At 43.9% G+C, this 27,965-nt stretch overlaps 1 long non-coding RNA gene and 1 pseudogene across 1 annotated transcript; one reads left to right on the top strand and one right to left on the bottom strand.

Moving 5' to 3' along the window:
* Positions 272-3,313, top strand: LOC108638222 (annotated as a pseudogene).
* Positions 3,363-19,072, bottom strand: LOC102173776. Its single transcript, XR_310766.2, has 3 exons — positions 18,961-19,072; positions 3,790-3,922; positions 3,363-3,701 (listed from the first exon to the last, which is right to left on the bottom strand). It is a non-coding gene; the product is annotated as an uncharacterized LOC102173776 (long non-coding RNA).

Here is a 27,965-nt window from a genome sequence, read left to right as displayed (position 1 = left end):
AGTTCAGGAAAGGTCAAAAGGAGACACCACATGTCCGACCACCTCCCAGAATCCTTCTCTCTGGCATCCATCTTGGCTGAAGAAGGCGTGCATCACCAGGAAGGACTCTGAGTCAGAATGATTGGCTAAAGACAACGCGGAAACTAATCCCATCACCATAGAACCCGAGACTGCAAGCCATGTGGCAGAGCTGTCCTCCTGGGTTCCCTTACCCTGCTGCTCTCCACCCCGGCGCCCTTTCCCAGTAAAGCCTCTCGCTTTGTCAGCACATGTGTCTCCTCAGACAGTTCACTTCTGAGTGTTAGAGAAGAGCCCAGTTTCGGGCCCTGGAAGGGGTCCTGCTTCCTGCAACAGCTGGAACGTATTCATCAGATCATCCCACTTCCCTGGCAATCCAGTGGTTAAGAATCTACCTGTCCAAAAAGAAAAAAAGAATCTGCCTGCCAATGCAGGGGACACAAGTTTGATCCCTGGTCTGGGACGATCCCACGTGCGAGAAGCAACGAGGCCGGTGCACTGCAGCTTCTGAAGCCCAAGTGCCCTAGAGCCTGCACTCCACAGCAAGAAAGAAGCTACCAGAACAAGAAGCCTGTGCGCCTCAACAAAGAGCAGCCCCTGCCACTAGAGAAAGCCCACGTGCAGCAGCAGAGAGGCAGGGAAACACACCGCCCCCCAAAAGATAAAACATCCCACTAGCCTGCCGCGCAGCAGAAGACTGCTTACTGAAACAGCACCCTAGGCAGAAGGTGATAACTTGAGAACTGTCAAGTTCCCTGCATAAGTGCCCTGGCTGGAACAAATCCCAGTAGCTTCTTCCTGTCCTCATTTTTATCCAGCTTGTCATCCAGGGTGTGTTCTTGATCCACCATTGCTAACTATGGGGAAGGAAATGCATGGTGGGCTATTTGGGAGGAGGCGCTAATCTCTCCTACTTAGCTCTGGACCTTTTGCCTGGTATTAGGGGAGCCAATCAATAATATCTTATCTCCAGACATCTCAGTCCTTCCCCTAAGAATCAGTTCAGATTGTTTCCACGCCATTCATGACTTTACTACTGGGACACGAACCATGCCTTTTTGGGATCCCAGTTGATAATCTGACAAAAGTTTTCTGTCATTAGTGAGTTTTTGTTAACCTCCAATGATTGAGTGTGAGTGAAAGAAATATACACCAACTCCTATATCTCCATGTAATTGATTTAAATAAAGGAATATTAACATCAATGATGAAAACACATGTTATTGATGAAACAAGGGAAGGGCGACATGGATATATACCACAATCATTTCTGCTGGATGATTGTCACCTGGGACTCAATTTAAGACTAAAACCTACACCTTTCATTTCTGAGAGATTAGTGTAGTATCATGAACACTGAATAGAGGAAATCCTAGCAGATCCTCACTAATACCCACTAAACAGAGAAATACAGTCTCCTAGAAAAGGCAGTTTTTGTATGTATGTGGTTTTATTTTTTTTTTAGAGATGGGGCCATTTCTACATGGAATTTCTTTTAATGCTATAGATTAATAGCACCTGCACATAGTTGAGGAACGAAAAGGGGGCCACAAAAACAGAAAAACCTGTGGAGAAGTCTTTCCCTGACTGTACATCCCATTAAAGCAAGAAGCTCATCTCAGGGCTGAGAGAAGTTCCCTTATATTTAGGGGCAACTGACCCCATGAGGAAATTCAACTTTCAAAACAACCAGGAAGGAAGCCAGACACATGAACCTGAAGCAGAAGCCGAGCCAAACAAGAGAATAGATCCCCAAAACTATTACCTGGAACAGAAATTTGAACAAACAATAGATAAAAGTCTACCTGGAGGAACTTCTAGACGAGACAACCTATGACTCTAACTTCCTCTCAATTCTGTGCAGAAAACTGACATTCTGAACTTATTATTTAAACCCACATAATGAAGGACTCCAAGAGCAGCCAGGTAAATAGTGAGAGACCCAAAGAAAATAAACGCAGAATATTTATAGTCAATTATCAAATCTTTCTAAATCAGAGGTTGGCAAAGTTTTTCTTATAGGGCCAGATGGATAAACATTTTTGGCTTTGTGGGCCAAGAGACACAGTGAAAGCTCTTATTATTTAAAAATGTAATCATTAAAATGTAAAAACTATTTTTAACCTGTGGGCTGTTAAAAACAAAATTAGCCCCTGGCCAGATATGGCCCATGGGCTGTAGTTTACTGGTCTAGACTTGATATTGTTTAGTCGCTAAGTTGTGTCCGATTCTTTTGTGATGCTATGGACTGCCGCCCACCAGGCTCCTCCGTCCATGGGATTTCCTAGGCAAGAATACTGAAGTGGGGGCCTTGTCTAAAGGAGTCAGCCCATCTCAGAGTCCATGCACCCACCCTTGCCCACGCAGCTTTAGTCATGGCATCTGGCAATGCGTGTATCGGAAAACCCACCCTGGAATTCCAGGCTCCCCCAGTGGTGGATGGTGCATTCACGAAGGTGAAGCTTTCTGAGTACAAAGGAAAATACAGGGCCTGCTTTTTCTCCCATCTGCAATTTACCTTTGTGTGCCCCACAGAGATCATCGCTTTCAGCAACATGCTACAGAGTTGCAGAAGCTGAACTGCAAAGTGCTGAGCATCTCCGCGGACTCTCAGTTCACTCACTTGGCTTGGATCAACACCCCCCAGAAGGAGAGAGGCTTGGGCCCCCAGACATCCGCCTGCTGGCCCATGTAACCAGAATCTTGTCCCGTGATTATGGTCCCAAGGAAGACGAAGGCATTGCCTACAGGGGCCTCTTCATCATTGATGGCAAGGGTGATCCCCAGATCACCTGCAGTGATTTGTCTGATGGGTACTCCGTGGATGAGGCTCTGCGTCTGGTCCAGGCCTTACAGTTAACAGGGGAACACGAGGAAGTCTGTCCCGCTGGCTGGGTGCCAGGCAGTCACACAGTCAAGCCCAGCGTGAACCACAACAACGGAATCTTTCTCTAAACACAACCAGGCTGGCAGATGGGTGGCAAGCTTGGGCTCTTGGCCACCATCTGTGCCCCTACCTGTGTGTGCCCCTTACTGACCCAGGAAAGGCCAGACCTGCCTCTTTAGACTCGACGGTCCAAGATGGAAGAGGGGCTAAGCCAAGGCCTTCTTAACCTCCTAGCTGAGAGCTAGGTGAATGGTGACCCCTTCTTTGGCGCCCACATAACTGGGAACAGGCCTAGAGGTGATTAGTAAAGTATTAGTGCGTGCGTGTGTGCTTAGCTGCTCAGTCGTGTCTGACCCTTTGCAACCCCATGGACTGTAGCCCACCAGGCTCCTCTGTCCACGGGATTCTCCGGGCAAGAGTACTAGACTGGGCCATTGCCTATTCCAGGGGATTTTCTAACCCATGTCTTCTGCACTGGAAGGCGAATTCTTTACCACTGAACCACTAGGGAAGCCCGATCTAGACTTATCCTCACTCAAATATGAATAATGAGGAAAATCACTGGATCTGTGACTTATGAAACACAGCAGAAAAAGATAGATACAGCATACAGAGAGAGAGATATTAGCAAAGATAGTTTAGGTCATGTCAGAAATCCAATTTAAACTATCTTCAGGGAAGAAGGATTAGTGGCTCAAATAACTGAGCAGCGCTGGTGGGTCAAAAGGGGGAGCAAAGTGATCTTTCCCTTCCGTCTCTCTTGTCAGCTCTTCTCTGTGATTCGGTTGCTTTCAATCTGCAGATGTCAAAGAAATATATTGGAAATCTGGATTAAGCAAACGATTTGGGAAAAATAAAAATAAGTAAAACTGACCAATAAATACCTGTATAGATGCATAACATGAAAGTGACTTAAAAACTGGTGAAGAGAGGATTCCCAGTGGTCCAGTGGGTAGGACTCTGAGCTTCCACAGCAGGGGGCTTAGTTCCTGGTGGGAGAACCTCCCTGTGGCACCTCTAAATAAAAGCAAAGGAAAAATAAGTGCCAACATTGAATAGTTAAGGTTGGGGCTGGAATGTTCTGGACTTGTCAGCCAGGCCGCGCCAGCTGCCTGTGTCAAAAAAGCAAAAAAAGAAGTTTAAAAACTAGTTAAAAAAAAACTAATGAGTAAGCTCTGGGTTTGAGAGGGCTTGAGGTGCGTGGGGGAAGCTTGGAAAGGGAGAGAGAATGGAAGAGGAGGAGAATCAACTAAGGACAAGGAAGGGGGTTCTTGAGTATTACTCTGGTTGTACAGCTCCAGAAATTTGAGGCAGTACTTATCCTTGTAGCATGCCTCATCATTCTTGGTATAGGGGCAGAGAAGACAGCACCGGATTTGTTCTCAAGATGGTGTTGGATGTCAGTCAATTCATAGCTCAGTTGGTAAAGAATGCTCCTGCAATGCAGGAGACCCCGGTTAGATTCCTGGGTTGGGAAGATCCCCTGGCGAAGGGATAGGCTACCCACTCCAGTATTCTTGGGCTTCCCTTGTGGCTCAGCTGGTAAAGAATCCACCTGCAATTTGGGAGACCTGGGTTCAATCCCTGGGTTGGGAAGATTCTCCTGGAGAAGGGAAAGGCTATCCACTCCAATATTCTGGCCTAGAGGATTCCATGGACTACAGTCCATGGGGTCTCAAGGAGTCGGACTCGACTGAGCAACTTTCACTTTCCGATAGTAAAACAGAGCAGGACCATATGGTCCTTGCCTACCCGATCCCTCCACTGCCACCCACAATATCTTCTGCCTGCCTTTTGCCTGTGAAAAACTGCAGTTATAAAAAAATAAGTTTAATCAGAGAAGTGAGAAATGCCGAAACAAAGGGAAACAGTCCAGAGACACTATATAATAATAATGCAGTCATTAAGCAGAGTCAAGGACCTTTAATATTTTCTCAAGGCCTATAGATAATACTCTGAGCCATACCCTGTGACTTGTCTCATAGCTGTCTTATAGATACCAAAACACCAGGTGGAGAAGTTAACTGCATGGCGACCAGACAGTGCCCAGGACTTGAGCTGCCACAATTCTGAGAACTGACCGCAAAGAAATGGGAACAAGTGTGCCCCGGAAATGAAGATTCACCGTACCTACAACAACCAAGACGATGTTGGTCAGAACACTGATGACCAATTTGAAGATGTAGAGATGACTGTATTCTTTCTGCCTGTAATCCTCCCACTCTGTCTATAAAAATCAGTCCACCCCCTGATTGTAGGGCCGGGGGAGCGGTGTCGGCCTTTGGACAGGGTGGGTCACTCTCCCTCCCAGTTGCCGGCATCTGAAATAAAAGCAAACTTTCCTTTCTGGTGACCTGGCCTGTTTACTGGCTTTTGAGTGACAAGCAGGCCTGTATACCACCCCCCACACACACCTTTCAGTGACAACAGAAGGAAGGGACGCGGGCAGTGAGAGTGCTCCTGAAGGGCCAGTTGAGGTGATAAACCAGGGAGGTCAGACTACAGAGCAAGGGAAGTTTGGCAGTAATGGAGCTGATGAGTTGAGAAAAGACAGATCAAGAACCCACATGTCTTCAGAAATTTACGCAACATCGTAAATCAACTATACTTCAACAAAATAAAAGAATCCCTATGCCTTTTTTGGGTCAATCAAACCTCAAAGCTGGCAAAAAAAAGAACCTACAGGACTCTGTACGATCTCAAAACAGTAATAAAAGCTAGGGTTTGGAAGAGGTAGAAATAGAGACTGGTAGGTACATTGAAGTCAAAGATCTCCATTTCACTTTTCATTTTATTATTATTTTTACTTAACATTTGGCCACAGTTCGCAGCTTGCATGATCTTAGTTCCCCAACCACAGGGTTGGACCCGGGCCCCTGGAAGTGCAGACTCCTAACCACTGGACTGCCAAGGGATCCCCCAAAGATTCCTAACAGGGAGCACATGGTCATGGGTGAGTCCGCTTGACCTGGAGTGAAACTATATATCACTTGAGTTGCATAAGTCACTGAAGTGTGGCTCATAATCATGAGGTTTCACGTCTCTTTCAAGGGAAGATGAAGTTATCAGGGTGCTGGCAAGGACGAGGGTTAGCAGTAGACAGGAGCCAGGGGCTACAAGCTCTTGTAAATGTAGACTAGAACCATAAACCAGTGGATGAGAAAGAAAAGTGGTGGAGGAATTTTTACCCATCTGAGAGGAGTATTGGTTTGGTAATAGTGGAAATTTAAAAAAAGAAAAAAAAAGGAGAACTCCCTCCAGCCCCTACAATGTATGGATTGTGGGAGGTCATGAGCCACCTAACTTCAGAAGAGCAGTCCCAGAAGTAGGATTTTCAAGAGAAAATGAGAAGGGAGGGAGGGAAAGTTATAGAGGAGAAAAGAGTGTAGAGGAGTTCGTTTATAATGGGAGTAAATATCCAGAAGGCACAGCAGAAAAATATTTTGGGGAAGGGAGCGTGGGAGGATGAGTCAGGAAAGAGCGAGTACAGTGGCGTTGGCCTGAAAGTGCAGGAGAGGAAAAGAAAAGTATGGGGACTGCCCTGGCAGTCCGTCCAGTGGTTAAGACTTCATCTTCCAGTGAGTGGTGTGAGTTCCATCCCTGGTCAGGGAGCTAACATCCCACGTGCCTCGGGGCCAAAAAAAAAATCCCAAACATATTATAAAACAGAAGCAATATGGTAATAAATTCAATAAAGATAATTTTTAAATGGTCCACATCAAAAAAAAAATCTAAAAAGGAAAGAGGGGGAGACACAGAAGTTAAAAGATGAGCTGCCCATATTTGGGGTAAAACCCAAGAAAGATAAGTGAGTTCAGTTGTCTTCTGCATGAAACTCTAGTGTCCTGTTCGGTACCTCTGATATTCTGAGCATAGCTAATTTCAGATCAGGTCTCAGTGGATTCTGTATCATGACATGCAGGCTGGGGAGCTGGGTGATCGTGTTGGAGCAGGTCTAGTTTGGCTCTATTGCTCAGTAACGTCCAAGCCATTGTCGACAGTACGTATTCAATGTGTATTCATTTCTTGTCCAATGAAACAGGGACTGGGTGTGACCACAGAAAGTAGATGAAGTCGCCAAAGGACTGAAAAGCCTAGAAGATCTCAGCTATTCTTCCTTCCCTTCCCATTTCAAGAGTCAGAAAACTGGGAGATGGGGTGGGGCTGAGATTCGCCTGGCTCAGAGAACAGGAGGGGCTGAGTGACTATCCTTTCATCTTGAATTGGATACAAAGGTATGTCTGTGGAAAGGGAGGTGGGGAAGGAACTTCCCTGGTGGTCCAGTGGCTAGGACCCCATCCTCCCAACGGAGGGAGCCCAGGTTCGATCCCTGGTCAGGGAACTAGATCCCCACATGCCCCAGCAAAGATTCTGCATACTGCAACTAAAGATCCTTCATGCCTCATCTAAGGCCTGGCACTGCCAAATAAATAAGCAAGTGTTTAGGAAAAGAAAAGGAGGTGGGGAAGAGAGGAAGAATTCTTCATACTCCGTCCCATGGAACACGTCCCAAAAAAGTCACTCACTGAAATGTCTGTATGAGATTCAAGCTTCTGAAATGAAGATGGGGAAATCAATCCACTGACAGATGAGGTGGAGGAAAATATCTTTCTTTTAAACAGAGACTCTCCCTGGTCCCCCTCACTCCCTACTATCATCTCCAGCCAATTACCCAACAGTTCCGACATAGTCTCATTTCACTCCATCTTCTGAATATTTTCTCAGATCTAATCTCCATGACACTGTCACTTGTCTTTGGGGATTTTACCTTTTTGTACTATATTTGTTAACTAATTTGTTTCCTCCTCTCTCTTTACTGTTCTTCCCTACTGTGAGTTTCCTTGTGGCTCAGCTGGTAAAGAATCCGTCTGCAATACAGGGGACCTGGGTTCGATCCCTGAGTTGGGAAAGATCCCCTGGAGGAGGGAAAGGCTACCCACTTCAGTATTTTGGCCTGGAGAATTCCATGGATTGTACAGTTCATGGGATCCTAAAGAGTCAGACAGGACTGAGGTGGAGGAAAATGTCTTTCTTTTAAACAGAGACTCTTTCACTTTCACTTTCTCTTTACTATGCTGCAATAGAAAAAGTGGTGAATAGGATTACCCTTAACTACTCAGAACTGGATGTTAAATAACACCTCAAAAACTGAAGGTAAAGCCCTGTTAGGGAGATTGATAGATCCCAAAGTTGGGAAGTGTGTGTGTGTGTGTTAGTCGCTAAGTCAAGGTTCAGTGTATAATACTTTGTTTAGAAATAATCTTTTTCCATCTAAAATTTGGGAAATAGGAAGACTTTGTTGACCTCAAGCAAAAAAAAAAAAAAAATTTTTTTTTCTTTTTTTTTGGCTGTGCCTAGAGAAGGCAATGGCAACACACTCCAGTACTCTTGCCTGGAAAACCCCATGGGCAGAGGAGCCTGGTAGGCTGCAGTCTACGGGGTCGCTACGAGTCGAACAGGACTGAGCGACTTCACTTTCACTTTTCACTTTCATGCACTGGAGAAGGAAATGGCAACCCACTCCAGTGTTCTTGCCTGGAGAATCCCAGGGACGGAGGAGCCTGGTGGGCTGCTGTCTGTGGGGTCGCACAGAGTCGGACACAGCTGAAGTGACTTAGCAGCAGCAGCAGCAGCAGTGGCTTGTGGTGGCTCAGATGGTAAAGTGTCTGCCTGCAACTCGGGAGACCCGGATTCGATCCCTGGGTTGGGAAGATCGCCTGGAGAAGGAAACGTCAACCCACTCCAGTACTCTTGCCTGGAGAATCCCAGTGATGGAGGAGCCTGGTAGGCTACAGTCCATGGGGTCGCAATGAGTCGGACACGACTGAGCGACTTCACTTTAACTTTCAGTGGCTTGTAGGATCTTAGTTCCTCTGCCAGGGATGGAACCCAGGCCCTGGCAGTGAAAGCGCCAAGTCCTAAGCACTGGTTCGCTAGGGAATTCCTCACTTCAAACAAAATTTTAACTTCAGATTTTTGTCTGTTAAAGGATGTATTACTATTCACCTTTGCAGAGCTACTATATTAACCCTATGGTATACTAGGGATCTGGCATGAAATCGGCCTTCAACAAATAGTAACCATTACTATGGGCTTACCGGGTGGCTCAGTGGTTAAGAATCTGCCTGCAGGCTTGGCCCTTTCCAAAGCAGATGCTTCTAGTTACCAGCCACAGGAAAAGCTTAATAAAATCTTAATCTTTCTTCCACTGCACCACATAAGTTTCTGGTCAGATTGTCTGGATGAAGTAATTGAAAAATGTTCCTTTAATCAGTAACAAAATAAATTGACTTTTTGGGTTACGAGAAGGGCTAATTAGAAAGTCATAAGCCTGCACCTAATATTTACAGCTCCTTATCCCATCACTCTCCCTTGCTCTCAGCTGATTTCACTTCTATTTTACTGAGAAGGTGTAGGCCAATGGTCAGTTAATTCCTAAGCCTCCTGTGCTGTGCTGTGCTTAGTTGCTCAGGTCATGTCCAACTTTTTACGATCCCATGGACTGTAGCCCATCAGACTCCTCTGTCCATGGGGATTCTCCAGGCAAGAATACTGGAGTGGGTTGCCATGCCCTCCTCCAGAGGCTCTGCCCAACCCAAGGATTGAACCCACGTCTCCCTCATGGCAGGCAGATTCTTCACCAGCTGAGCCACCAGGGAATCCCAAGAGCACTTGAGAGAGTGGCTTATCCCTTCTCCAGTGGATCTTTCCAACCCAGGAATTGAACCAGGGTCTCCAGCATTGCCGGCGGATTCTTTACCAGCTGAGCTATCAGGGAAGCCCCCCTCAGCCTCCCACCACCCTCCAAACCTACGCATTTGTCTGCCTTTTCCTTATGTTCTCAGTGATGAAGCTGTTTTGCTTCTAAGGTGATTCTCTTCACTTCCATGCTGAATCGATGGCTCTCAGGTATGATCCCCGGACAGGGAGCATCAGCAGCACCTTGGAGCTTATTAGAAATGCAAATTCTTGTGCCCCATTCCAGAAGTACTGAAGCAGAAACTCTGGGAATGGGTCCCAGAAACCTGTTTTAGCAAGCCCACGAGGTGTTTCTGATGCACCCTTCAGTTTGAGAACCACTACTCTAAATTCTTACTATTCAAAGTGGAGCCCATGACGCACCATTGGCATCACCTGGGAGCTTGTTAGACCTGTTGGCTCAATCCCACCATTGAGTCCAAGATCCCCAGGTGAATAATAAAGTTTGAGAAACACTGCTGTAGATAGCATTCTCTTCTCAGGGACCATCCACACTCCCCCTCTCTCTATCACTTATTACCCTCTTTTGGGTATCTCCTGTCAGCATTTAAAAAAAAAAATTTTGTTTATGTTTATTTATTTATTTTTGGCTGTGCTAGGTCTTCATTGCTGCATGAAGATTTCCTCTAATTGTGGTGAGTGGGGGCTCTTCTCAGGTTTCGGGGCATGTGCTTTTTAAAAAAAAACAACACTTTTTCTTTTGTATTGTGGGTAGAGCTGATTAACAGTGTTGGAATAGTTTCAGGTGAACAGTGAAGGAACTCAGCCATACATATACATGTGTCCATTCTCCCCCAGCACCTACCGTCACCACAAACTATGGAAAATTCTGAAAGAGATGGGAATACCAGACCCCTGACCTGCCTCTTGAGAAATCTGTATGCAGGTCAGGAAGCAACAGTTAGAACTGGACATGGAATAACAGAGTGGTTCCATATAGGAAAAGGAGTATGTCAAGGCTGTATATTGTCACCCTGCTTATTTAACTTATATGCAGAGAACATCATGTGAAATGCTGGGCTGGATGAAGCACAAGCTGGAGTCAAGATTGCCAGGAGAAATATCAATAACCTCAAATATGAAGATGACACCACCCTTATGGCAGAAAGTGAAGAAGAACTATAGAGCCTCCTGATGAAAGTGAAAGAGGACAGTGAAAAAGTTGGCTTAAAGTTCAACATTCAGAAAACTAAGATCATGGCAACCGGTCCCATCACTTCATGGCAAATAGATGGGGAAACAGTGGCTGACTTTATTTTGCGGGGCTCCAAAATCACTGCAGATGGTGACTGCAGCCATGAAATTAAAAGACACTTACTCCTTGGAAGAAAAGCTCTAACCAACCTAGACAGTATATTAAAAAGCAGAGACGTTACTTTACCAACAGAGGTCCTATAGTCAAAGCTATGATTTTTCCAGTAGTCACATATGGATGTGAGAGTTGGACTATAAAGAAAGCTGAGTGCCAAAGAATTGCTTTTGAACTGTGGTGTTGGAGAAGACTCTTGAGAGTCCCTTGGACTGCAAGGAGATTCAACCAGTCCATCCTAAAGGAAATCAGTCCTGAATATTCATTGGAAGGACTGATACTGAAGCTGAAACTGCAATACTTTGGCCACCTGATGCGAAGAACTGACTCATTAGAAAAGACCCTGATGCTGGGAAAGATTGAAGGCGGGAGGAGAAGGGGACGACAGAGGATGAGATGGCTGGAAGGCATCACTGACTGGATAGACGTGAGTTTGAGTAAACTCCAGGAGTTGGTGATGGACAGGGAAGGCTGGTGATCTGTAGTTTATGGAGTCGCAAAGAGCTGGACATGACTGAGCGACTGAAATGAACTGATTCCCCCCCACACTGCCTCTCACTGTGGTGGCTTCTCCTGCTGTGGAGCATGGGCGCTAGGTGCTCCGGCTGTGGAGCACGGGCTCTAGGTGCTCGGGCTGTGGAGAACGGGCTCTAGGTGCTCGGGCTGTGGAGAACGGGTGCTAGGTGCTCAGGCTGTGGAGCACGGGTGCTAGGTGCTCGGGCTTCCATAGCCGTAGCACTCAGGCTCAGTAGTGCGGCTCTTGGGCTCTAGAGTGTGGGATTTCTCATAGTAGCGGCACATGGGCTTGCCTACCTCGAGGCATGTGGGATCTTCCTGGACCAGGGATTGAACCCTCAACCCCTGCACTGGCAGGTGGATTCTTATCCACTGTACCATCAGGGAAGTCCCATGTTTGTCTTAACATCCTCCTCCTTTGGCAGTGGTGAAGAATCCGCCCATCAGTGCAAGAGATGCAAGAGACTTGGCTCCCATCCCTGGGTGGGGAAGATCCCCTGGGAAAGGAAATGGCAACCCACTCCAGCATTCTTGCCTGGACAACCCCATGGACAGAGGAGCCTGACGGGCTACAGTCCATGGGGTCACAAAGAGTTGGACATGACCGAGCATAAGAGCATATGGAACACCTGTTTCTCTGACCACTCATTACCAGCCCTCCCATACCCAGGCTGGGTGCTTCAGAGAAGTGAGCCTACTTGGTCTAAAGCCGGGTTCCCAGTCTCAACACTCTCGACATTTTGTTTTTATATTTTTGGCTGTGCCTTGAGGCTTGCGAGACCTCAGTTCCCTGATCAGGGATTGAATCCATGTCACTTGCAGTGAGAGTACAGAGTCCTAACCGCTGGGCCACCATGGAATTCCCCGACACTCTTGACATTTTGGACAGGATAAGTCTTTGTTCTGGAGCTTTGGTGGGGAGGGGGAGGTCCTGTGCATTGCAAGATGTTTAGTAGCATCCCTGATCTCTACCCAACTAGCATTAGATGCCAGTAGCACCCCTTTATTCCATCTGTGACAACCAGAAATGTCTCGAGATATTGCCCAAAGTCTCCTCAGAGAAGACTGCCTTGTGGTTAAGAGCCACTAATCTAAAAGTGATCGCAGAGTTCCTCAGTGTTATAGAGGTTCAGAATCCACCTGCCAATGCAGAGGACACGGGTTCAGTCCCTGGTGCAGGATGATCCCACATACCCGAGGACAACAAAGATGACAAGCCACCATCACTGAAACCCGTATGACCTAGAACTCTGCAAAAGTAAAAGCAACCACAATGAGAAGCTGAGCCCTGCAGCTAGAGAGGAGCCCTGGCTCACTGACACTAGAGAAGAGCCCTGGCTCACTGACACTAGAGAAAGCCCTTGCTCAGCAACAAAGACCTAGTGCAGCCAGAAATAAATTTTTTAAAAAATTAGTATTTATTTATTTTTTAGGCTACATCAGGTCTTCTGTGGCACGCGAACTCTTAGTTGCGGCATGTGGTAATCTAGTTCCCTGACCAGGGATCAAATCCGAGCCTCCTGCGTTGGGAACACAGAGTCTTATCCACTGGACCACCAGGGAAGTCCCCAGATATTTTTTAAATGAAACATTTCTAAAAATAAAGGTTATTCTCACGTAAGCTACTTCAAATGAGCACCAAGAGAGGTTTGCTGAAGATTTCTGGGAAATCTTCACTTGAGAAAGAGTTGTGGAAAGTCATTCTTCTCTCACCACACTGGGGAAGCATGCAATGTGGTCTTCCTTATAACTCGGAATGAAGAAAGCGAAGGGTCTCATCACATCACTGAATCACTGGATCAACCGGGCCTAATGTCTGTCCTTCCTCTGGATTTAATTTTGAATAATTAACCTTCTAAATGCGCTTACTCATCTTGTTGACTCCTGTTTGTCTCCTTCCTTTGCATCTGTTTTTTTTTTGTGTGTGTGTCTCAGTCTGTTTCCTTTAGTGTGACATTCTGTTTGCACTGCTGGTTTGGTTTTCTACTTCAGTTTCCCAGCAGATACTAACTTTAACTCTTTCTCCACTTGAAAAACAAAAAAAAAGTATTTATTTCTTTATTTGGCTGTGCTGGATCTTAGTTGCTAAACTCAGGATCTCTGATTTTCATTGCGGCTTGCAGGATCATTCGTTGTGGCATGTGAGATCTAGCTCCCCGGATCAGGGATCAAACCCAGGCCCACTGCTTTGGGAGCATGGAGTCTTAGCCACTGGACCACAGGGAAGTCCCTCTCCATGTTTTTCAGGAAGGCTGGTTATCTCATCATGGTCACGGTGACTCCCAACTCTAGGCCTTAACCTGAAACCTCAGAGACGACTCTGCACAGCTGAGGGGCACCTGGAACACACAAGTCAGAACAGAGGTCTGACTGGGCTCCGGAATGCTCTTTCACTGCTCCTCAGGCTCATTGGTGCCCTCTGCTGATACTAGGTCAGGAGGCTGCACCACTCCAACCTAAAACCAATCTTCTCTGGAGTTGTAAGACCTTCACTCGAACCTGTAGAAGTGGAATTGAGAAATAGAAGCAGGAAGTCCAAAAATTTGGGGCTCTTGGAATCAAAAGAACGTGTCAGTTCGAAAGGCTTAGATGAACATTTTGGGGGTATGTGTTGTAGTCTATTTGATTCTCTTCTCTAGCCACAGTGCCTTGAAGAGCCTTAGTCCAAGGTAAGAATGTAAAACATATTTGCTGAGTGTGTGCTGATGAGCAAACAAAGGACTGGTCTGCGGAGAAAGGCGTAGTTGACACCCTTTATGCTCCTAGATAGATAAAAAGAACAATCGTCTTGGTTCCTGACAAGTCCCTATTCAAGGTCCTGCCTTCAGGTTCCATGAGACACTCCTGTATTTGTATAACAAACCTGTAACTGAGCAAGACCCTAGGGGGTCTTCCCAGGACAGATCCCCCACATACCCTCTCCCTGCCTCTTGTCTGTAGGAAACTTCAGCCTTCTAGGTCTTCTCTGAGTTTCAAAGCTTAAATTTAATCAGAGAAGTGAGGACTTCCCTGGTGGTTCAGTGGTTTAGAATCTGCCAGCCAATGCAGGGGACATCGGGTTGATTCCTGGTCCGGGAAGATCCCACATGCTATGGAGCAAATAAGCCTGTGTACCACATTTATCGAAGCCCGCCCACCTAAAGCCTGTGCTCGGCAACAAGAAAAACAACTGAAATGAGAAGCCCAGACACCGAAGCTAGACAGCAGCCCCCACTCACCAAAACTAGAGAAAGCCCACGCACAGCACCAAAGACCCTGTGCAGCCAGAAACAAATAAATAAAAATAATTTCAAAAAATCAGAGAAGTGAGAAAATGCAAAAGGAAGGAAAACAAGCAAGGCAAAATAATAGTACCTTAGCCATTAAATGAGTCAAGGACTTTTAGTTCCTCCTCAAGGACTATGGATAATATTCTGAGTCATGTCCTTTGAACTGTTTTGCAGAGACTAGAACCCCACCCGGTGCAAACAGTTAACTGTATGCTGCCTACAGGGCTTCCCTGGTAGCTCAGCTGGGAAAGAATCTGCCTCAATTCAGGAGACCCCAGTTCGATTCTTGGCTGGGGAAGATCCCCTGGGGAAGGGATAGATTATCTGCTCCGGTATTCATGGGCTTCCCTCCTGGCTCAGACAGTAAAGAATCCCCCTGCAATGCGGAAGACCTGAGTTCAATCCCTGGGTTGGGAAGATCCTCTGGAGGAGTGCACGGTAGCTCACTCCAGTATTCTTGCCTGGAGAATCTCCATGGACAGAGCAGTCTGACGGGCTGCAGCCCATGGGATCCCAAAGAGCTAGACTTGCCTAAGTGACAAAGCATAAGCACATGCTGCCCACAAACATGTAGACCCAAGACAGGTTAGAATCAAGTTGCTTTTTAATATGCTGTCTAGGTTGGTCATAGCTTTTCTTCTAAGGAGCAAGCATCTTTTAATTTCCTGGCTGCAGTCACTGTCTGAAGTGATTTTGGAGCCTAAGAAAATCTGTCACTGTTTCCACTTTTTCCCCACCTATTTGCCATGATGTGATGGGACTCAATGCCATGATCTTCGTATTCTGAATGCTGAGTTTTAAGACAGCTTAGAGGGTAAGGTTTAGAGGCTGGTGATTACCTTCCCAAGGAAATAAGGCACATCCCCTACTGCACCTGATCCTCAAACAATCTGGAGGAATTCGATTGACTTTCCGCAGGCTTAGCTTTGTAAAGAGGATGAGGCACAAAATGAAAGTGTCTCTCGGACGCCCCCAGTATGTAAGCTCTGAAGCTTCTCCATTAGTTGTTCTCCTCATACAGCCTGTAGAATCATTCACTTTGTCTTTTTGAGAAATGTTTTTAAATACAGAAAAATATAGACAGTAATAAAATGAACACCTTGTCCTTACTACCAAGGATTGAAGATGGTTACCATTTTTGTTCTACTTTTTTCTTCTGTTTTAAAGAAGAAAAATATCACAGATGAATTTGACGTTACTTTACCTCTCATTAGGCATTCCAAAGTGTTATGACCTATCTCCTCACCTCCAAAAACATCACTGCCTTGATGTGTCTGTACTTTTTCAGTGCCCTTTTTTTTAGATTTTAGACTTTAAATTACCTTATATTTTCTATATATTACCCAAAATATATTACTTTAGCAATATAAAGTATTGCCTTACATGTCTTCAAATTTGTATACCAATGTGCTATGACCATGTCAATTTGTTTTCATTTATCATTATTCATTTTCTATCTTGTAACATTCTTTTCGGTCTTCCCAGGTGATGCAATGGTGAAACCTGTCTGCCAGTGCAGGAGACACAGAAGACTCCTGGGTTGGAATGGTCCCCTGGCGTGTGTGTGTGTGTGTGTATGTGATCACTTGTGTCCAGCTCTTTGTGATCCCATGGACTGTAGCCTGCTAGGCTCCTAGGGTAGGAAATGGCAACCCATTCCAATATGGTTGCCTGGAAAATTCCATGGACAGAAGAGCCCCTTGGCAGGCTATAGTCCAGGGGGTTGCAAAAAGTCAGACATGACAGAGTGACTGATACTTTTGAGATATATCCATATTGTTACAACATACTAGTTAGTGATGCTTTTAGCTGAGAATAGTATAAAATCCAACCAAGAGTTACTTCCCTGAAGTAACTAGCTCAGTTGATACAGAATATGCCTGTAATGCAGGAGACCCCAGTTTGATTCCTGGGTCAGGAAGATCCCTTGCGAAAGGGATAGACTACCCACTCCACTATTCTTGGGCTTCCCTTGTGGCTCAGCTGGTAAAGAATTCACCTGCAATGCGAGAGACCTGGCTTTGATCCCTGGGTTGGGAAGATCCCCTGGAGAAGGGAAAGGCTTACACACTCCAGTATTCTGGCCTGGAGAATTCCACGGACTTTATAGTCCATGGGGTTGCAAAGAGTCGGACACAACTGAGCGACTTTCACTTAAAAAGAAAAGAGTTACTTAAACAAGGATTTTTCCCCCACATAGCAAATACTCTAGAGGGTATTTTTCCCCCACATAGCAAATACTCTAGATGTTGGCATTTTTTCCATGGCTTAGTAATGTCAGGACCAGAATCTCTGTATTTCTCTTGGCATTTCCTTTCGTTTCTGATTGTATGCTGGGGGGAAAGGGAGTGCCAACTACATTTGTCTTCAAAATCCCCCAACAAATTTCCATTTATATTTCATTGATCTCTTAAAAAATATTTATTTATTCATCTGACTGTGCCAGGTCTTAGTTGGGGCACGTGGGATCTAGTTCCCTGGCCAGGGGTTGAACCTAGGCCCCCTGCACTGGGAGCATAGAGCCTTAGCTACTGGATCACCAGGGAAGTCCCTGTATTCTCTTAATCTTTATTACCCAAAGATCCAGGTACAATGGAGTTTGGGAAGGGAGTGTTGAGCTTTTATATCTTCTACAGAGGAGATGGCAAATGGAGACAGGAGTTAGGAATATTGATAACTCAGTCAAATAATGTCAGACATACTATTCCCGAAAGACCATTCCTTCCAACAGCTATCACAGTCATATGAGTACACCACATACTCTTATCTATTCCATTTTTGATGGATGTTTTTTTATTTTTGCTATTGCAAACAATGGTGCAGTGAATATTCTTGCATTTGTCTTCTAATTTTGTAAAATCTTTATCATCTTCATCAAACACAAAAATTGTTGTTTTGATTGCTAAATCATGTCCAACTCTCTGTGAGCACATGGACTGTAGCCCTCCAGGCTCCCTTGTCCATAGGATTTCCTGGGCAAGAATACTGGAGGGGGTTGCCATTTCTTTCTCCAGGGGATCTTCCTGACCCACGGATCGAACCCATACCTCTTGCACTGGCAAGAGGATTCTTTACTACACGGCCGCCAGGGAAGCCCCTCCCCTCCACAAAAACTGGCTCTAATGAATAATATATTTTTGCTTAGCAAGGATTTTGAAACAAAAAGTTCAATATTTACCTCTAACATCACTTTCCTGAGGTATAAACTTGAAGTGAATTTATGAGTTTCTCCTTGGGGTAACAGGAGTTTCTGGGAGTAGAAAGCCAGTAAACATATGAACAATTTCCTGCTACACATAAATCAATAAAGTCTAAGTGTATAAAGACCATAATTTGAATTAGTTCATAAGCAAAAACTAGGATCTATCAAAAGGAAGCAAAACGAATCAGAAATCTCAGCACAGAACACATGGGATGAAAGCAACACTGGGAAAAGAAAAAAAGAAAGCAACACTGCAACACAGAAGAGCACAGGTCGGTTCAGGGCCCAGACGAACAAGACCAACCACACTGGTTACAGGCCATCCCCAGTTCCCTTCAGAAGAGGAACAGGAGGTTTCTATTTTTGTCAGTGGCGATTCTTTACATTGCAAGTGAAGAAAAATTCAAGAGAAACTGATTTCATTGAAAAGGGGAACTGAAGAGACCATTGGTGGGTCCAGGGATAATCATAACATTATTCAAAGCTTGATGCAACAACTAATACTCAACACAGCCAAAAATAAATAAATATATTTTTAAAAAACCCACGAAGCTCAAATACTGCCACCAGACCTAGCTCTCAGATCTTCTTCCTCTTAGGGTTAAACTTCATTTTCAGATTGGTTCCCGTTCAATCCCTGGTCGGGGAACTAAGATCCCACTGGTCAAGAAGCAATGGAACCTGGGTGCTGCAACTAGAGAGTCTGTGTGCCACAACAAAGGTCTTGCAAAGACGGAATAAAGATTCCGAGTTCCGCAACTCAGACCTGACGCAGCCAAATAAATAAATATTTCAAAAAAAGTATTGGAAGATATTTCATTGTTATTGTTTACAATAGTTTATTGCAGTAAGTAAGCAGAGTAAGTTATGTTATTCTTATTACAAAGCCAGTCTCAGTCATTTTCTATGAGTTCTTTGACTTTGCCACCTCATTTTTCATAAAGTTCTTTCAAGAATAATTACACAATAGAAGTTCTTCCCACCACTTGGCACCACTTACCTGATTAATCAGTGCTCTGCTCTGCCTCCAGAGAGGACACTGATGTCCAGATGCCCACTGCACACGAATCTTTGGATTAGACTTTCATTCTGCTAGACGTTTCTGCTCCCAGGTGTTGAGTCAATGCTGGTTCACAAACCTGTTTGTTCCAGTTGTTCTGGTTTAATTAAATATTGCATAACATGATGAAATGTGAGTGGAAGAAAAATAAAGTTCTCTCTATTAAAAATTAAATGGAAAGCTTTATTAATAACGAAGGCAAATCCGTTTTTAAAAACTGTTGTGAATTAGGTGTGGGTGAGAGAGACAACTGGAAAAGGTGGATGGCGAGTTGTGTAAGTTACAACACCCAGCAGAATTCTGCATCAAGAACACTCTGTACCAGTTTTGAAAGTCTTGTTCCACTTTAAGGAAGTAAAAACTGAAAGTCATAGGTGATACACTATTGATGTGGCTTCTGGCAGAAGGAAGGGTGCTGAACCCCAAACAGTAGACTCATATTCAAAGTAAAGGTCTCAGCCCTACATCAAAAGACTGGCAAATGAATATATGGGAGTGTAAGTTAAAATGTTTAAAGTACATATGTGTGTGTGTGGCGAAAGCTACAAATCAAGCAGAGGAGTCGATGAGCAAGAGAAATGGAACTGAATTAGTAACTAGCAGGTAAGAAGTAGATGGTTCAGGAAAGTAAAGAGGATGGAGCTCAGATTATAGGAAAGTAAGGTGAAAAAATAAACCCACTGAGAAAATTTAATCAAGAAGTTTGATAGAAATAAGTCACTACTAACAATGATAAGAACTAGCATTTATTGAGTGCTTATTGTATACAGGTACTATCCTGGCATTTTCTATGCACTATTTTTTTTTTTACAACAATTTAGGAGATAGTACTAAGTAACTTGTGCCAGATTAAACCACAAGAATGTGAAACTGATTTTTCTGGTAAAGCACATGCTGGAGGGGAAAAGCTCAGGATTTTTCTGATGAGAGGATATTCCAGAAATAAAAATAAAAGGATTCAATCCAAAGCAAATTATAAGTATTAAGTGTTCTTGCTGGTTGACCAATATTCGTTAAAAAATACAAGCTTCCTGGACTTGCCTGGTGGCGCTGTGGATAGGAATCCACCTGCCAACACAGGGGACGTGGGTTCCACCCCTGTGCTGGGAAGATGCCGAATGCTGTGCAGCAACTAAGACCATGCACCACAACTGCTGAGCCCAAGCTTAGAGGTCGAGAGCCACAACTACTGAGCCCACACACCGCAACTCCTGAAGCCCGTGTGTGAGAGCCTGTGCTCCACAACAAGGCGAAGCCACCAAGAGCAGCCCGTGCACTGCAATCAAGAGTAGGCCCTGCTCATGCAACTAGAGAAAGCCTGTGTGCAGCAGCAAAGACCCAGTGCAACCAGAAATAAAGAAACTAATAAAATAAAAAAAGGATAGACAAGAAGGTCCTGCTGTATAGCACAGGGAACTATATTCAATATCCTGTGATAAACCATAATGGAAAAGAATATGGGAAGAATATATATATGTATATGTATTATTGAATCACTTTCCTATAGAGTAGAAATTAACACAACACGGCAAATTAACCATACTTCAGTGAAATAAATTGTTAAAAATTGCTTACCTTTAAAACTCAACTCTGAACTCCCTTCTAAGTTCACTCAATTCCCGCAGACTGGACAGAAAAAGAAAATCTGGGGGAAAAAAATTATGATATACCTTACAAGTTCTGCTCAACACAGAGGAGGCAGTGAGTATTCTAAAATGCTCTGTTCCTGCCATAGCTCAGAAACCAAAATTATGATATTAGCACCTCTAAATAAATCAATTGCTTAATTTTTGCTAGTTTCTATCTCAAAGTGGTGTTCTCTGATTTTGTCTCTAATTATGAAGGGCGCACTATTTGGAGGTTGGAACTTCCAGCAGAAGCATAGTAAGCAGTTGTTCCATCTCTCAGTCATGCCTGACTCTTTTCAACACCGTGGACTGCAGCACGCCTAGCTTCCCTGTCCTTCACCATCTCCCGTAGCTTGCTCAAACTCACGTCCAATGAGCTGGTGATGCCATCCAACCATCTCAACTTCTGTCGCCCCCTTCTCCTCTTGTCTTCAATCTTTCTCAGCATCAGGGTCTTTTCCAGTGAGTCAGTTCTTCGCATCAGGTGGCCAAAGTATTGCAGTTTCAGCTTCAGCATCAGTCCTTCCAGTGAATATTGAAGATTGATTTCCTTTAGGATTGACTGTTAACTAAAACTAATAGCACACAGTACTTCAAGGGTAAAATAAAATGCATTCCTCAAAGTATTAAAACAAATGACTTTTGTTTAACTTTTCAGAAACTGATAAAATGGAAATTTTCTTCAAGGAAAAGCAATAATCAATCTAAGAGTAGGCTATATCTCTTTAGAAGAAAAGCCTAACTGTGTAAGTAGAGCTACCTAAAGTAAAAAGGTATGAATATTCTTTCCACACTAATGACAGCAAAACCAGTTAGCTGCAGAGAACGTGACAGATTGAATTTCCATGGCTAGTTAAGAACACATACAAGTTTGACACCTTTGGGACCCTGGCAGCCGTGATTCTAATTTGGTGTCTCCTACCAATTTACATTTGCACATGATGAATGAAACAGTGGTAGCCAGATTAGACTGCTTATTTTGTTAAATGTTGAGTTGCAAAAACAACAGGGTCAGAGTAAAAGCAAGTTTAAGAATTTAACCTCTTGAGACGCAGTATCTCATAACTCTAATTACGAAGGGTGACTCTAATAGCTGAGCAATGGACTATTACTTAGCCACAGGAAGAAACAACAGCAAATTAATTAGTGTCTTATTTTTCTTCTAAGATTAATTGTTACAGTATACATTTGAAGATTTTGAACTCAGTCATTAAAAGCAAGATATGACTCCCAAGTCAACAAATTAGTAAGAGTAGTGAACACTGAAATAGATCCAAGTATATGAAAAACTTCCTGTTTTAATAATGGGAATATCACTAACTGATATATCAAAAAATAAGGTCATTGCACAAAAGACATTGGAAAACATACCTATTTGAAAGAAATTCAAATCTAATTCATGCCAAAATAATTTCAAATAAATGTGAATGTAAAAACACATTTTAAAACAAAAATACTAGAAGAAAGCATGAAATTTTAACCCCATTTAACTGATCTCAGAAGTGAAAAGGATGTTTTAAGCACAAACCCACTGGAAATATAAAAAAGAAAAGCTCAAGGTGTTTTAGTATTTTCTATCCCATCTTTTATTCTAGCATTTAAAAAACATTTATTCCTTTACTGTTATGAGCAATGCTTCTGCGAAAATCTTTATATGTGTACCTCTTGCGAAGATACTCTGTGATGAATTACTAGCAGTGGAACTTCTAGGTCAAAGCATAGATGTACTTTAAATTTCATTTGATATGGACTGAAGCTAGAAATAAACTAAAGGTTTATGAGAGTCTCCACTTGTTTCCCACCTCTGCTTATTATCAATCTTAAAAGGATTTTGCCTGTCTGATAGGTAAAAAAATTTCGTTGTTTCTTCTTGCAGTTTTACATTTTTTTTCCTCTTAATTTACCTCTTTAATCTACCTGCCATTTTATTTTAGAGTTGGTCTCAGTTAAGGGCTTCACCTTTTCTCCTCTTCAGAGATGGTGAGTTGTCCCAACAAATGGATAGCCTGGAGTCCTAATATCAGTTCATGAATCATCAGGCTTTTATTCAACTGTTTGAAACGCCACAACCATCATACATTCTCTTCACATATATATATATATATATATTGATCCTTTTCTGGACTCTGTCTGTGCTATTATCTCTTGGTTCATTTGCCCTTTCTCTGCCACTCCTAACTTTATAGAATATTCAGGTACCTTCAGGACAACTAATTGTCTTAATATTCTTCATTTTCGATAACATGTTGGCTATGCTTATCCATTTTCTCTTCTTGATACATTTTATGTTTATTTTTTAAAACATATTTATCTATTTATTTATGGATGCACTGGGTCTTTGTGGCTGTACTCAGGCTTTCTCTAGTTGCAGCGAGCGAGGGCTACTCTCTAGTTGCAATGCTTGGACTTCTCGTTGTGGTGGTTTCTCCTGTTGCAGAGCATGGACTCTAGAAGGCTTCAGTAGCTGTGGCACATGGGCCTAGTTGCCCTGAGGCATGTAGAATCTTCCCACACCAGGGACTGAACCCATGTGCCCTGTATTGGCAGGGGGTTCTCAATCACTGGACCATAAGGAAGTCGCTGGATAAATTTTAGAATCAACTTGTCAAGCGAAAAAAAACCCAGTTAGAATTTTGATTAAAATTTATAACAAATGTGTAGAATGAATTATAACAAATTAAGTGTCTCATCTAGGAATGTGACATGTTTTTCCACTTATTCCGGGAATTATTTTTTCCTTTGGTAAAGTTTCATTGTTTTCTTCACATAAATTTTACACATTTCCGGCTAAAAGGATGAAGTAACCAACTTATATAATGACTTTTTGTTCTAGACTCAGGGAATATAGAAATGAACAAGACAAGTTCTCTGTTCTTGTGGAGCCTGTATTCTAATTGAGAGATACGGTCAACAGACAAACGAACAAAAAAGATGACATAGAATTTCTCTGCAGAAAAAAAAAAAAAAAAAAAGAAACAACAAAAAAAGAATTTCTCTGCAGAGAATTAGAGTTATATGATAGAGATACAGGGAGGCTGGGGGCTTCCCAGGTGGCACTAGTAGTAAAGAATTCACCTGCCAATGCAGGAGAAATAAGAGATGCGGGTTTGATCCCTGGGTTGGGAAGATCCCCTGGAGGAGGGCATGGCACCCACTCCAGTGTTCTTGCCTGGAGAATCCCATGGACAGAGGAGCCTGGTGGGCTGTAGTCCATAGTGTTGCAGAGAGTTGGACACGACTGAACGACTTAGCACGCATGCATAGGGAGTTTATTTTAGATAGGATTAGTAAACTGAGATCTAATAGCAAAAAGAAGCCATTCTTTTGAAGATGGTAGAGGTGGGGGTAGCATTCTAAGGAGATGGAATGCTGCTGCTGCTGCTAAGTCACTTCAGTCGTGTCCAACTCTGTGCGACCCCATAGACGGCAGCCCACTAGGCTCCGCTGTCCCTGGGATTCTCCAAGCAAGAACACTGGAGTGGGTTGCCATTTCCTTCTCCAATGCATGAAAGCGAAAGTGAAGTCGCTCAGTCTTGTCCAACTCTCCATGACCTCATGGACTGCAGGCTACCAGGCTCCTCCGTCCATGGGATTTTCCAGGCAAGAGTACTGGAGCGGGCTGCCATTGCCTAAGGAGATGGAATAGCTAATGCAAAAAGTCTTAAGGCCCTTAAAAACTTGGCTGTTTCAAGGAACAGAAAGGTCACTGAGGCTGTGAGGGTAGTGGGGAAGGGGGAATTAAATGTCATTAAATGCTCCAAACATTTAGGGACAAAGAAGATCATGTAGACCTTCATAAGGAGTTTGTATTTTATTTTAAATGTGATGGGAAGTCGCTGAGCGCAGTGAGTAGGGGAATGACTTGATCTGATTTACGGTTTTGAAAGATCATGATAGTAGCTAGTGGAAAAGGGATCGCAGAGGTGGTTGTGGTTTAGTTGCTAAGTCGTGTCTGACTCTTTGAGACTCATGGACTGTAGGCCGCGAGAGTCCTCTGTCCATGGGATTTCTTGGGCAAGAATACTGGAGTGGACTGCCATTTCCTTCTCCAGGGGAACGTTCTCGACCCAGGGATCAAACGCACGTCTCCTGTGTTGCAGGCGGAGTCTTTATAGCTGAGCCACCTGGGAGGCAAGAGTGAAAGAAATAAGACTTGTGAAAAGACTGATTAGGAGGCATAAGTGAGAGGTAATAGTGGCTTAGAATGGAAAGGTAGTGGTAGACGAAGTGAAAAGTGGTGGGTTTGGTATTGATTTTGAAGATTTAGTCAAATGGATTTGCTGATAAATTAGAAAGATAGGAAAGAAGGCTGAATGCTGGAGAATTGATGGTTTTGAATTGTGGTGCTCGAGAAGACTCTTGAGAGTCCCTTGGACTTCAAGGAGATCAAACCAGGCAACCCTAAAGGAAATCAACCCTAAATAGTCATTGGAAGGACTGATGCTGAGGCTGAAGCTTCAATACTTTGGCCACCTGATGCCAAAAGTCTACTCACTGGTGAAGACGCTGATGCTGGGGAAGATTGGGGGCAAGAGGAGAAGGGGGTGACAGAGGATGAGATGGTTAGATAGTATCACTGACTCAGCGGACACGAATTCGAGCAAACTCCGGGAGATAGTGAAGGACAAGAGAGCCTGGTGTGCTGCAGCCCATGTGGTTTCAAAGAGTCAAACACAACTTAGCAACTGAACAATAACGAAAAGGACAGAAAATGGAGGAAAGAGAGGAATAAAAATCTCCAATGTTTGTTGACTTGAACAGCCTGGTGGATGATGATGCTTTTTGATATTGGCAAGACATGGAGGAGGAGATATGGAGAAGAAATCAAGAGTTTGTCATTGCCATGTTAAAATGAAATGCCCATTAGACACTCACGTGGAACTGTCAAGTGTGCAGATGCATTCAGAATCTGGGATTCAGGGAAAAGTTCAGACTGGAGATAAACATTTGGGAGTCATCAGTGAATAGTTTTCAGAACATCGGTCCTGAATTCTGTTGCTTGCAAACAGTGTACAGGAAAAGAAAAGAGCCTATGACAAAGCCCTGAGTTCTCCCAATAACCTGAAGACTAGCTGGTGTTAAATAAGCAAAAGAAAATGAGAAGGGGGTTCCTTAATGAGGAAGGAAGAAACCTAGTGTGGTCTCTCACAAGCTAAGAGAACCAAGTTTCCAGAAGGAAGCATATTAAGTTTCAAGAAGGAAATACTGGCTGCGCTTGCTGCTTCGGTTAGAACAGAAGTCAGTAAGTTCAGAACAGTCATCATAAGCTTTGGAAACAGAGAGGTCTGGTTATGACATAAAAACAGTCTTAGCATTAGGGGGATGGTTGCTTAACTGGATTGGGTTAAGGAGGAATTATGAGGTAGGAATCAGAAGTAGACTCTAGAAAGAGACAAATCTTTAAAACTTTTTTTAAGAGAGGGAGCAGAAAAATTGGATAGAATGAGTCAAGGTAGCTTTTGTCATTGTATTTTTGTTAAAATACAAACCAGAACATATTTGTACAAAGATGGTAATAATCCGGTAGAAAAAGAGAAACTGATGAGGTAGTAATCTCGGAGAGACAGCAGTGATCGGTCCTGAAGAGTGATCTTAGCTCCTTGTCCAGGGATTGAACTTGGATAGCCTGTATAAGGAAGAAAGCACTGGCACCCCACTCCAGTACTCCTGCCTGGAGAATCCCATGGATGGAGGAGCCTGGTAGCCTGCAGTCTGTGGGGTCGCTGAGTCGGACACGACTGAGCGACTTCACTTTCACGCATTGGAGAAGGAAATGGCAACCCACTCCAGCGTTCTTGCCTGGAGAATCCCAGGGAGGGGGGAGCCTGGCAGGCTGCCGTCTATGGGGTCGCACAGAGTTGGACACGACTGAAGTGACTTAGCAGCAGCAGCAGCCTGTATAAAAACCAGGAATTCTAGCCACCATTCCACCAAGAGCTAGAGGCCAGAAGCAAAGTAGCCCTGGCCCTTTCCCACATTTAAAAGCAAGAATATTTCAAGGAGGCAAAAACTGTAAAAACAGGAAGCTTTATTATTAGAGACACAGCACAGCGTGTGGGAGAGCATACAGAGAAACAGTCTATGTCAGAAACTAGGCAGAAATATACACCCAGAGAGGAGTGTAGGCATCCTGAATGAGGAGCCCAGGAAGAAGGTGACTTAAATCACTTACATAAGACACTCCTTCTGGGTCTTTGTTTGCACTGGCTAATTATTTTGTTTCCTTCTTCACATGTGACCAGTCCTAGGATCTTCCTCAAGATGTGCACACAACATTTTTTAAGATGGATCTCATTGCAGAGGCCTATGGGTGCATGTCCACACTTATTGTGGGGTGAAACCCTCTCCCTTTTCAACCCCCAAGAAAGCCTCCTTGGTCACGTGCAGACTAGGAAGTCTTCCTTGACCTCAGGAGTGGGAACCTTATCACTTTAGCAGAGCTCAGCTTTTGTCACTAGCTTTGTCCTTAGAGTGTCTGGGTGAGAACAAAGCTTGAATTTTACTCCACTTGACAAACACCAGCTGTCCAGCGCAGGTTAGCTCAGTTCAGTTGCTCAGTCCAACTCTTCAGTGTCCAACTCTTTGTGACCCCATGGACTGCAGCATTCTAGGCTTCCCTGTCTATCACCATCTCCCAGGGCTTGCTCAAACTCATGTCCATCAATTCGGTGATGACATCCAACAATCTCATCCTCTGCTGTCCCCTTCTCCTCCTGCCTTCAGTCTTTCCCAGCATCAGAGTCTTTTCCAATGAGTCAGTTCTTCACATCAGGTGGCCAAAGTATCACATTTTCAGCTTCAGCATCAGTCCTTCCAATGAATATTCAGGACTGATTTCCTTTAGGATGGGTTGGTTGGACTTCCTTGCAGTCCAAGGGACTCTCAAGAGTCTTCTCCAACACCATAGTTCAAAAGCATCAATTCTTTGGTGCTCAGCTTTCTTTATAGTCCAACTCTCACATCCAAACATGACTCCTGAAAAAACCATACCTTTGACTAGACAGACCTTTGTTGGCAAAGTAATGTCTCTGCTTTTTAATATGTTGTCTAGTTTTGTCATAGCTTTTCTTCCAAGGAGCAAGCGTCTTTTAATTTCGTAGCTGCAGTCACCATCTGCAGTGATTTTGGAGCCCAAGAAAATAAAATCTTTCACTGTTTCTATTGTTTCCCCATCTATTTGCCATGATTTCCCCATCTATTTGCCATCTATTTGTCCAGGCCAGGGGCCCACCTATCTCCTACCTTAGTAAGAGCAAGAAAGGATAACTGGTGGAGCAGAGCTCTTGAGAGGAGAGGAAATAGGAACTAAAACACAAA

The sequence above is a fragment of the Capra hircus genome, chromosome 19, assembly GCF_001704415.2.
Source record: "Capra hircus breed San Clemente chromosome 19, ASM170441v1, whole genome shotgun sequence".
NCBI lineage: Eukaryota > Metazoa > Chordata > Mammalia > Artiodactyla > Bovidae > Capra > Capra hircus.
The sequence above is the reverse complement of the archived record's forward strand: the minus strand, read 5'-3'. Positions and strand labels throughout refer to the sequence as shown.